A 10,649-nucleotide genomic window follows, 5' to 3' on the forward strand; every position below is an offset into this window, starting at 1 on the left:
TCCAACTTTGTGACAATGAAAGCATGTCATTCCAGGATTTCTCCATGATCTCTGGTTGTTCATTCCAAACCGTATCATATAGTTATCACTTATATGTCCATATCTTCCACAACATTCACACCATATCCTTGTATTGTATTCCCATGGTACTGCATTATATTGACAATTGATATCTGTGTGAGTTCGGCAACTTCTGGTATTTGCTCGGTGTGGAGACCACATATAGTTTTTCTACTTAAACCAACACTTTTCAGTATTGTGTCCATATCTATTGCAATTTTTGGAAAACCCCTTGAATTTTGCCTTTTGATAATTGTTAACAGACTTTGTCCTACATTGTTTAGATGTGTGACCATACTTATTGCAATTGTAACAATAACCATTAGACCTAGTTACATTCGGTTGCTTACCTTTTTTGATCCGGCAAACGTCAGCAGTATGTCCTTGTTTTCCATAGTAGTTGCAAATAGGCTTCTTGTTTTTCATCTTATCTTTGTTTCCAGCCTTCTTTGATGATTCTCCTTTCTCGGTGGTGTTGATCCCTTTCTCGATAGAGTTATTTCTTTTATAACCTAGTCTGGCAGATTTGTTAGGTGATCTTAAGTTTAGTTTCTCATCCAACATTCTTGATGCTTGATAACTTTTCTTCAGTGTTTCTTTGGACTTCTTTTCTTCTTCTAGTTCATCGGTCAATCTTGACAATTCAAGTTTCAATGCTCGGTTCTTATTTTCTTTAAGAGTTTCTTCATGATGTGCATAACCCAATTGATCAGATAGATTATGTTGAACTCCAATCATCCTTGATATTTCATCATTCTTTTCAGACACCGTTGCTTCTAGCTATTGTTTTTCTCTTTCTACATTTTGAATATTATCTTCAGCTGTTCTCAATGCATTAAGATTTTCAGTCATTTGTGTGCTGAAATACTCATGTTCCCTTTTCTTTTCTTTTAGCTGTTCATTCAGTGCTTTGTTCTTTTCTCTTAGTTCTACAATCATTTCTTCATACTTCTGATATGTTGTTCTCAGATGATGTCTCAATTTGTTCCACCAATTCTTGTGAGTCCTGTAAATCATCAGATAGCCTTCTTCTGACTTTCAGTGATCTTTGCATTTGTCTCTGCATATCTGCAATCACTTGATTAGCATGATCCAATTCTTCTTGAAGATTCACAATTCTACGAGATTGTTTGTAGTCTTCCATTGATAGGATCTTTCTCTTTAGGTTGTTAAACCCTTTACCAAGAGCAGAGCTCTGATACCAATTGTTAGGTCTGTGTGGGGGAAAAAGCGAGACTAGGTTATCATGCCCTAATCCTACCTTTTGACACACATTACGGAATACGAAAGAGGCTAGAGATATCGCACAATTGGCTACTTCTTTTTGTGAAAGAGAGAGCCACGGGATATCTATTAGGATTCCTATTCCCTTGTTGAAATTGTAAGATCAAGTAATGCAAGTTCAAACCCTAATCTCAAAATGCAAGTATAAACTAATAACAAGATTGCAGAATTGAGATTAAACAATGAACAGCTGTAAGTACAAGGATGAAATAAGAATGTAGATATGTACCCGGAGTCAAAATCGGACTGAAAATGTTCGGGACGGGGGCGCGGGCGCCACTGTCCTGAAAACTGCACCGGAAACCACTGTTCTGCACTCTGAAACACTGTCTGGAAACTGTCTGTAAACTGTCTGTCCGGAGGACCAGGGCGCCCAGCGCCTCTGTCCCAGGGACCAGGGCGCCCAGCGCCCCTGTCCTGGCAGGACCAGGGCGCCCAGCGCCCCTGTCCCAGTCTCCTGCTCTGCAATTTCACACAGAGTGTTGTTCCAACCTTCTCTCTCCGGATCTGTATCCCGCGGCGTCGTCCGAATCCCGAAACCTGCAATAATATCTGAAAAGGGGGAGGGGCGGCTATATAGGGTTTTGCCTTAGTCAAACCCCTGCTTCAGTGATTTCCACCTCCACGAATAGCCAAGTTGTTTTGTAAAATGTATTGTGTGTGCAGACCTAGTGTGTGTGCAAGGTCCAAAATGCAAGAAAGCAAACCCGAGCAACCTAGAAAGTAAACCCTAATTGCTTGTAAATGATAATGTAAATGCTCTAAATCAAGATGCAATTTGATCTAAAGCGTGAATAAATGATGTATCAAAGCTTATGCAAGGACATGAAAACAATACGAAATCATACCCAACCCTCAAGGGAGGAGTACAAGCCAATCTTCAGTCGGTAATCTCCTATTGTTCTTCAATGTCTTCCAAGCCCTAAGTGGATGAATGAATTTGATAGATTCTTGATAGAATGATGTTGAATGTTGTTGAAGTCCTCAAAGATCTACTCTTTCGCTGCATATGAAGTTCCTGGAAAACAAAAATCCGATCTCTTCAAATGAGGAAAGAGAGCTTTTATGTATGAAACCCTAGGTCGTAAATTCATATTTTGGCCGACCTAGAGATTGAATATCCAGCCAATTTCTTGGGGTTAAGCCTTATTTTATGATTGGATCGTGCTCCTAAAATTTCGGGAAAAATGTCCGGGACCATGTGCACCGGGCGCCACGGTCCCGACAACTTTTCACCAAATTTTCAGGGTCGTCGGATATGATGATTTTAGAGAGAATCCCGAAGTTACAGGTGATTTCGAGATGTTATGACCCCCGAAATTAAGCCCCCAAGCTCAAAATAGGACCTAATTAGGGTTTTTGATTAAGTGGTGTATTGAAAGAATAAAATGCGAAGGGCACGCTTTAGTGAAAGGGCCCAACTTTATGATGTAGAGAATGATGAAATAGGACCTTAGACCTAATTAATTTGATTAATTAAGTGCTTAAGGAGAAATGCAATGCAGGATGCAAAATGCACTAAGGCAGGTGCTAAACTAGGTGTGAAATTGTACCACCCTAGCGAGTGCGTACAATTTACGACGCTACAAGGTCCAACTAGGAAAGCTAATGTACTGAGAGGGGAGGGGTGAATCAGTACTTCAAAACTTTTCTTCAACAACAATTTTACTGTTAAACATAAAATGAATACTACTGATCTCATAATATATAATGCTGAAACATAATTAATCACAAAAATAACATTCATACAAATTTCACTTCATAACACAAAGATTTTGGTTACGCAGAAACTCTTGGTTAGAGAGAAAAATTGGGGTGGGGATGGCACCCTCAACTTCACTACTGCAATAATCAAGATTGCTCAGTTAGAGCTACATGTTTAGCTATTTCTGATAGCTTACCCTATGTAATTGATAAGTCAACTCGGTGACCACCTATGTATACTCTGTCACTTAAACTGTTCTTTGAAAAACCTTCTCGATGACCTCTGAATATCTCTGTTAATCTTCACATCTTATCTTCTCTCAAGATTTTCATATTCAACTCATCATTTTTTCCTCATGATTAGATACTCAAATCATTTGTATATATAGATCTCTAAGACGGTGATTTTTTTCATGCATCGATCATACAAACATGTTTTATCGAATGAATAAACATAGAAATTATTTCATTGGATAAACTCCCTCAAAATCATACAAAATCTTTAAATGCAATTTCCTATGTAATAACGGTTCCATGTTCTCGAATCTTGTAACACATTTCACATGTGTGTCCAGGTTCATTGAATCTGGTAACATGTTTTCACTCAGTTCAGATTGCCTCGGTATACCTTATTTGCTGCTCGGTAGACATAGAACTTTACTCAGTAGATAGCTCGGTGTGTCTCATCTCGGTGACTGGCCTTTCTCTGTAACCGACACCTTAGTAATTACCGACTGGACATTTCAATGGTATTAACCAACTAGAGTATATAGAATGACTTTGGGCATACAACTAATGACAACTTAGTAAATAGCAACAATAATACTTAAAATGCACATTAATCACATCTCCTTTCAACTTTTCCAGTCCATGATTGATGGCATCAGCAAGATAGGTAGAAAAATTGAATAACCAAGGATCTTTAGATTGCAGATCCTCACAGATGACCATAGCCGCGATATCCATCAATGGATGAGCCTCTAATCCCAAAACCTAAGCAACGCAATAGTATGTATACCTAAAGTAGGGATGAAACAAATTGACATCATATGGAGCTTTGTTATCTTTATCAAATGGCACGAATGATCCTGCAACCCTGGGTCTATGGATAGGGAGTCTCCACCTCTTATAGACTTCCTCTAAGTTGAAGTACTCTTGTGTTAATTTCTTAATATCAATTTGTTCTTCGAACCCCCAATCTAAATCAAACACAGTGTCAATAATTTCCTTGGTAATCGACAGTATTGGTCTCCCCATATAATCACATATGGTCCTGTTCTTGGGTTCATAATTGTTGGCTAGGGATTTCATGAGTTCAACATTCACAAAGACATTAGCCACTGCCAACTTCCATAAATTTAACCTCCACAAGTTATTCATAGGCTCGGGTGCACTCCTTCATATATACCCAAAAATAAACAATTCATGACCCCTTATTTCTATCCATGTATCCCCTAGGCCTTCAAATCTATCTTCCAGTCCTTCCTTGTCCGTTTTAATTTTCTTAGACCTAAGGCTAGATGCAGGGCATTGGTCAATTAAATCCTGGGCTAAAGAGTGTCCTTCCTTTTTCTGCCTCTTAGGTTTGTCTTCCGGGGGCTGGGTCTCTTTAGCTTTCCTAGCCCTACTCTTTTTAGAAGATGACCCCTCCATTATCACTACAAAGCTCTGAGAGTGAGTGACTTACTTGATTTCAAGGTAGATTACTTGTGAATTTGCTCTCAAATCATCTCGACTTTTTGAAACTCACTGCGAATTCTTCAAGCGTTGCCCAGAAGTGTTCCTTCTCTTGCTAATTTATCAAGCATTCATGGTGTTTCTATCGGTTACCATTACCAGTTGCACAATGGTCATAAAGGCATTTATTTGAATTCATGATGGAGTGACTTTATTAAGACTTGTATTGATTCTTGCGGCAGGAAGTAATTATTCATTTAGCAACACTTCATACCGGCCGTCAATGCTCATTAGTATTATGGCCGAACCCTTTTTTTATAGAATTATGCACTTCAGTATCTTAACCTTTCCTTCCCTCGAAATATCATATTTCATCGATGTCGCCATAGTTTTGATGAAACTACCATCATCGTCAAGGAGATTTGTGATTTCATTGAACTCTTTACTTTCATCGAAAGACTTTATCTCATGTGTTATATTTGCACTAGCGTCGATGGAATCTCCTCTTTTGGTGAAAGACAAATAGTCTCCTTTGACTCTTTATGTTTGGCCAATAACAGGTCTTCGATGGCAATCTTTCGTGTTTCATCGATGTCTTACTCTTCGATGGAAAAGACATTTTTGGTCAGCGTCTTTTGTGATTCTTCATTACGCTCTTTTTCCTCGAAAAGGTCCTATCGATGAAGTCTTCCTGTAGTTTGCTCAACATACCATCTGTCGATGAAAATAATATTTTCGATGAGCCACTTTTGGAAATCATCGAAGCTTCCAGTCTGTTCGATAAGTCTTTTGTCGATGAAATACTGATGGGTTTCTTCAATACAGTGGATGTATCATTTTGGTCAAATTAGATACTTCGGTAAAGGATTTATATACATATTTGATGGCTTTGGTTTGAGCAATAGTTTTTTTTCATTCTAATGTCGATGAAAATGCTAAGGGTTTTATTGAGATTCTTAAGGGCATGGTTGGTTTTCATAATTTTTTAAGAAAACTTTTGTAGCTTCTATTGAAACTATGGAATTCTATTGATTTAAAATCAATGCTCAACGGGTGGGACACAAGCAATTCCTCATATATGCAAATCAATGAATGAAGGTGAAGATTCAGCTACCTCAAATGGTGAAGATTCTACCCAAGCAATTCCATAAATTATGCAAATATTATGCAAATCCGAAATTCCTCATGCAAATATTATGCAAATCCGAAGATTCAATGAATGAAGGTGAAGATTAAGAAATTCCTCATATTATGCAAATCCGAAATGAAGGTGAAGATTCTACCTCGAATGGTGAGTGTGTCGTTTGATCTTGCTAGGGGTTGACCTCGACGCGGAAGCCTACGCGGGATTGCAAATGTCACAAATGACTTGCCCTTTTTGGTTTTTTTTTAAAGTATAATGCCCATTGTCGTCACAATTGCGACGAACAGGGGCACTTTTTTGAAAAAAAAAACAAATTTAATTGCTAGTGTCTTCTCTGTTGAAACCAAATGTGAAATTACCATCGGAATTTCGACGAATTCGTGCATTTCTTAAAAAAAAATCAAATTTGGTCACAATATACCTTCTCCGTCGGAAACCTCCGTCAGAATTATAGACCAAATTTATTAGTGTGTTTCTTGCTTTCTAGCTAGATATGTATTTTTTGCTATGCAGAAAATTTAACATTGTATCAGAGCGAGGTTGCTAGGAAGAAGAAGCATTAACGATTATTTGCAGGTAGATTTCTGAAGATTAGCATTACCATGGAAGCTGATGTAGATCTCTTTTTCTAAATGCATGCATATTCTTCCCCTCATTTTTGCATGCTCCTGGTTTTGTTTTCCTATATTGATTCTTTAAAAATTGTACATGCTTTGAAAGAACCACATGATAAAGATCTGGAAAATTTGGGGCTTTGTAAAAAAGCAAATTGAACTTTTAGAAAGGTTCTATGGGGTTTTGCTTAATGCATTTAGTATAGGTTTCTTTCTATAAGTTTCCTAATAAAATAGAAGATTAAGTTACTATGCACTCTTCCTTCAATTGATAGCCAAAAAAAATCTTTTGTTCTAAATTCCTGTCTACATGAGATTCCAATGTTGCAACTTTGTTTGCTCCTAGAGATTCTTTCTAGCAGGGTTCCTGACTACCTGAGATTCCAGAGTTTCTTTCTAGTGGGACATTATTGAGCAATGGATATACAATGACATCATCTCAACCAAAGGTCATCTTTGCAGTTCTTCAGTTTGGAACACATTTCTACAGATTCATATCTTCCCATCTTCAGATGATTAGTTTATGTATTCAGAGACAATGTACCTGTTTGTTCATCCATTTGAGCAATGTAGAATATGTACAACTGCATTTTCAAAGTATCCTAGAGATACCCATGCAGTGGTTTCTATGATTCTAATACAATCCTATGTAGTGTGGATTCATTTGTAGTTCTTCATCGACTATTGCAGTTTTCTTTTATAGTTTCAATAAATGGTTAGGAGTTTTTCTCAATTGGGTTTTCTCCTATCTTCTTTGTAATTGGGCTCCTAATCAGACATCATTGTCAGGGCACATATCTCTCCTTAGTTAGGCTTAAGGGGGGGTGTTAGCGCATGCAACTATGCCTCATGTGTGTTTGGTTTCCATGATTTACGGGAAACTATTGTTCCACCGTAACAGGCACTCATGCATTGCATAGATCTAAGCTAACAACAGAGAGTTTAAGTTTTAACTCTGCCTCCTTCAGAAATTACTCTGCTCTCCTCCATAATTTCAGCTCTTACGGGAGTTAAATAATTGTATTTATATTCATGCAATCAGTGTAATTAAATATACAAGAGAACCATTCAGATCTATTTTCAGAGCTCTTTTTTATCTCTGTTTTTCTGCAAGTTTTGTTTCTTGCTTTCTAACTAGATCTGTATTTTTTTCAGAAAATTTAACACTTTGATGGTTTAGAAGCATGAACAGAAAATATTATATGGTGTTCTCATTGATTCAAAACATTGATGTGTTTAGGGAAAATTATGTTTGGCTGACAATCTTGTATGGGTTGAAATCATCTCCCCAAGCATCGGTGCGAATTAATAATCTCCCTCCAAGTTGTCGATGAAGAAGAAAGGAAAAGGGTATCGGCATTCTCATACATGTTACTCATTTTGTTCAGATTGTTGATAGAAGTTGTGAAGAGTTGTTCAGATGCTCACAAAGGGAAAGACTATGAAGATACTATAAAGTATATAAAGACTCAATTCTTATAGAGTTGTTAGCACTTATAAGAATCATTAGGCAATTTTTGTTAGCATTTACAAGAATCATCAAGCAATATTTGTTCGAATAACCGCTTCCTTTGTTTCATCGGCATTTGGGTTCAAGCTTTGAAGTTTATTGATAAAACCAAAATGAAGTACGGAGGAGCCTTATCGGCATTTTCGTCCATTTCATAACCATTCATAAGTTACCGATGGAAAGTAAATTTTCACTTCAAAATTCTTCATCGATCTGCATATAAGTTTTTCAAACTTTTAAGCTGTCACGGAACACTTGGTCTGCAACTTTATAAAGAACAACAACTTACCGATAGCTAGGTAGTTACCATAACTACCCAAAAGAAAAAGAGATGTCGAAAGTACAACTATTGTAAGTTGTAGTCTTCATCAGAGATTTTAGAAGTTTCAAAAACATGGTATTCTGCTGACAAATTAAGGCAAATGGTGATTTGGACTTTTTACATTTGTCGACAACTTCGGTAAGCATTACAAAAAGACGATGGCAAACTCAAGACAGGCTTTATAGGCAAGTTTATATGCATTCAAAAGTTGTCAAACTTCTGAAACTTGCCAAATGAGGAGGCGTTTTTAGTGTCAGTTATAATTGTCATTCAAACATCATCAGCGGTGAAAATCCAATGGGCAAGTTTGTATTCTCCCTGAACAAGGCGATAAAGAAGTTGGTTATTGTAACTAGCTAAAAAAGCTTTAACTATGGATTCCGATAACTGAAGGGAACGCATCAAAATAAATTTGTGGAGAAGGCTTCGAAACTTCCAATTAGCAATGCACTTGTGAGGTATAGAACCTACTTTTGCCAACATTCTCTTGCCCACAAACCATCAAAGCGCCAAGGATATAAGGATTTTGTCTGATGTTATAAATGCAAATGCTCTCGTAGTAATACATGCAAAATGCGAAGCATAGACTTGGTATGTGAACTATTCAGTACAATGCTTGAAAGGAATGAAATCTCATACAATGTAGAAATTGCATTATATCTGCACAAGAATAGAAACTTTCAAATAAATGAAACTGGCGGGTGTAAAGTTAGACCCTCCTCGCTCATGTCGAGAAATGGAAGCTTTGACAAGATTTTTGTCGAATATTGTAGTTGGAATGCTTTGATATGCGAACAAAATGTGGAAGCGTTGCAAAGACATGAAAACAGTTTGGCAAACCGCCACAAAGAGATGCGATCTCAAGTAAATGCGATGGTCATGACAAATAAAAAGTTAATTCGTTGATAAAACATTCAGTATATTTCAAGCAAATGCAACAACATGTGTAAAACTTTTTTCCAGCTTCCACAACCTTTGCTAGCATCATTCCTACCTGTACCAAAACGAGAGCTTTGGAATAGCGAATGGAGGTCCATCAAAGCATAATGAGCCTACGGATGGATTTTGTTCAAATTGGTTTAAGAAATTTTCGAGCAAATGCAATGGATTGGTGCCAATTTTCCTGTGAAGTCTACTGGTGATGCTAAACAAAACAATATGAGAAATAGACTTCCACTATAACAATGCATAAGTTATATGGCATATCTAGAAATAGCGAATGGACAGTCATCAAGGCATATCGATAAGGAGATTTCATCAGATATTATAATTGGAAATGCTATCGTAGATATGCATGTAAAATGTGGAATCACAGACAGGTTGCGTGAAAAGGCGATAATGACTTAGTGATATGAACCATTTCCACCATTCTACATTCTACACAGAAGGTTACACTTGATAATAAATGAAATAATCTGAAAAATACGCTTGCACTATAATAATGTGCGCTACACCACATATTCATCATTAGTGAATGGACAGCCACCAGAGCATAATAGAATGGAAACTTTGGTCAAACATTGTAGTTTCAAGTGCGTTGGAGGATATGCATGCAAATTGTGGGGACATGGGCGTGGTGTGAAATGTTTTGCAGGATGCCCCAAAGCATTGTCATCTCATGGATGTATTATCGCAGCATGCATGTACATAAAACTGTATTTGTTGAAAACGCTTTAGAAACTTTCAAGAAGATGCAATGACAGTTGTAAAACTGAATCACACAATGTTTGTCACTACAACCTAAAGCCGCTATGTGGTAAAGTCTGCTTAGTTCCTATGATACGTGGGACAACATTGAAAGAGTACCGCGAATGATGAAATACAGAGGCATACAAAAGATACCCAGATGTAGTCGGATTGGAGTTAACAAAGAGGTTCATAATTTCATTGGAAGAGACGGGTCACATTAAAAAATGCACAAAATCTACACAAAGTTGGAGATATTGGCTTGACAAATAAAGATAGCAGGGTATTTCCAAATTCAACCCATCTAATGAATGTTGCAGAAAATAGAGTAAAAGAATTATTTATTGGTCACCATAGTGACAAGTGACAAGTTGGCAAGTTTGCATGAATTTGTGTACATGGATAGGATAAAAATCCCATTGCAAGAATCAAATTCTCCATTTGGACGGAAATAAATTCAATTTGATTATAATGAGTTAATGGGACATTGAAATTACCTAAAAATGATCATGAAAATCAATCTTACAAAAGTCAAGTCATTATTGAACAAGTAACTCCTGACTTAAGAGGTGAAATAAGGGGCACTACACCAATTAACCTCACAGAACATTTATGTCGAGTATTCAAATTGGCAGAGCATGGATCACA

Source organism: Cryptomeria japonica, chromosome 3, assembly GCF_030272615.1.
Source record: "Cryptomeria japonica chromosome 3, Sugi_1.0, whole genome shotgun sequence".
In the NCBI taxonomy this organism is placed as follows: domain Eukaryota; kingdom Viridiplantae; phylum Streptophyta; class Pinopsida; order Cupressales; family Cupressaceae; genus Cryptomeria; species Cryptomeria japonica.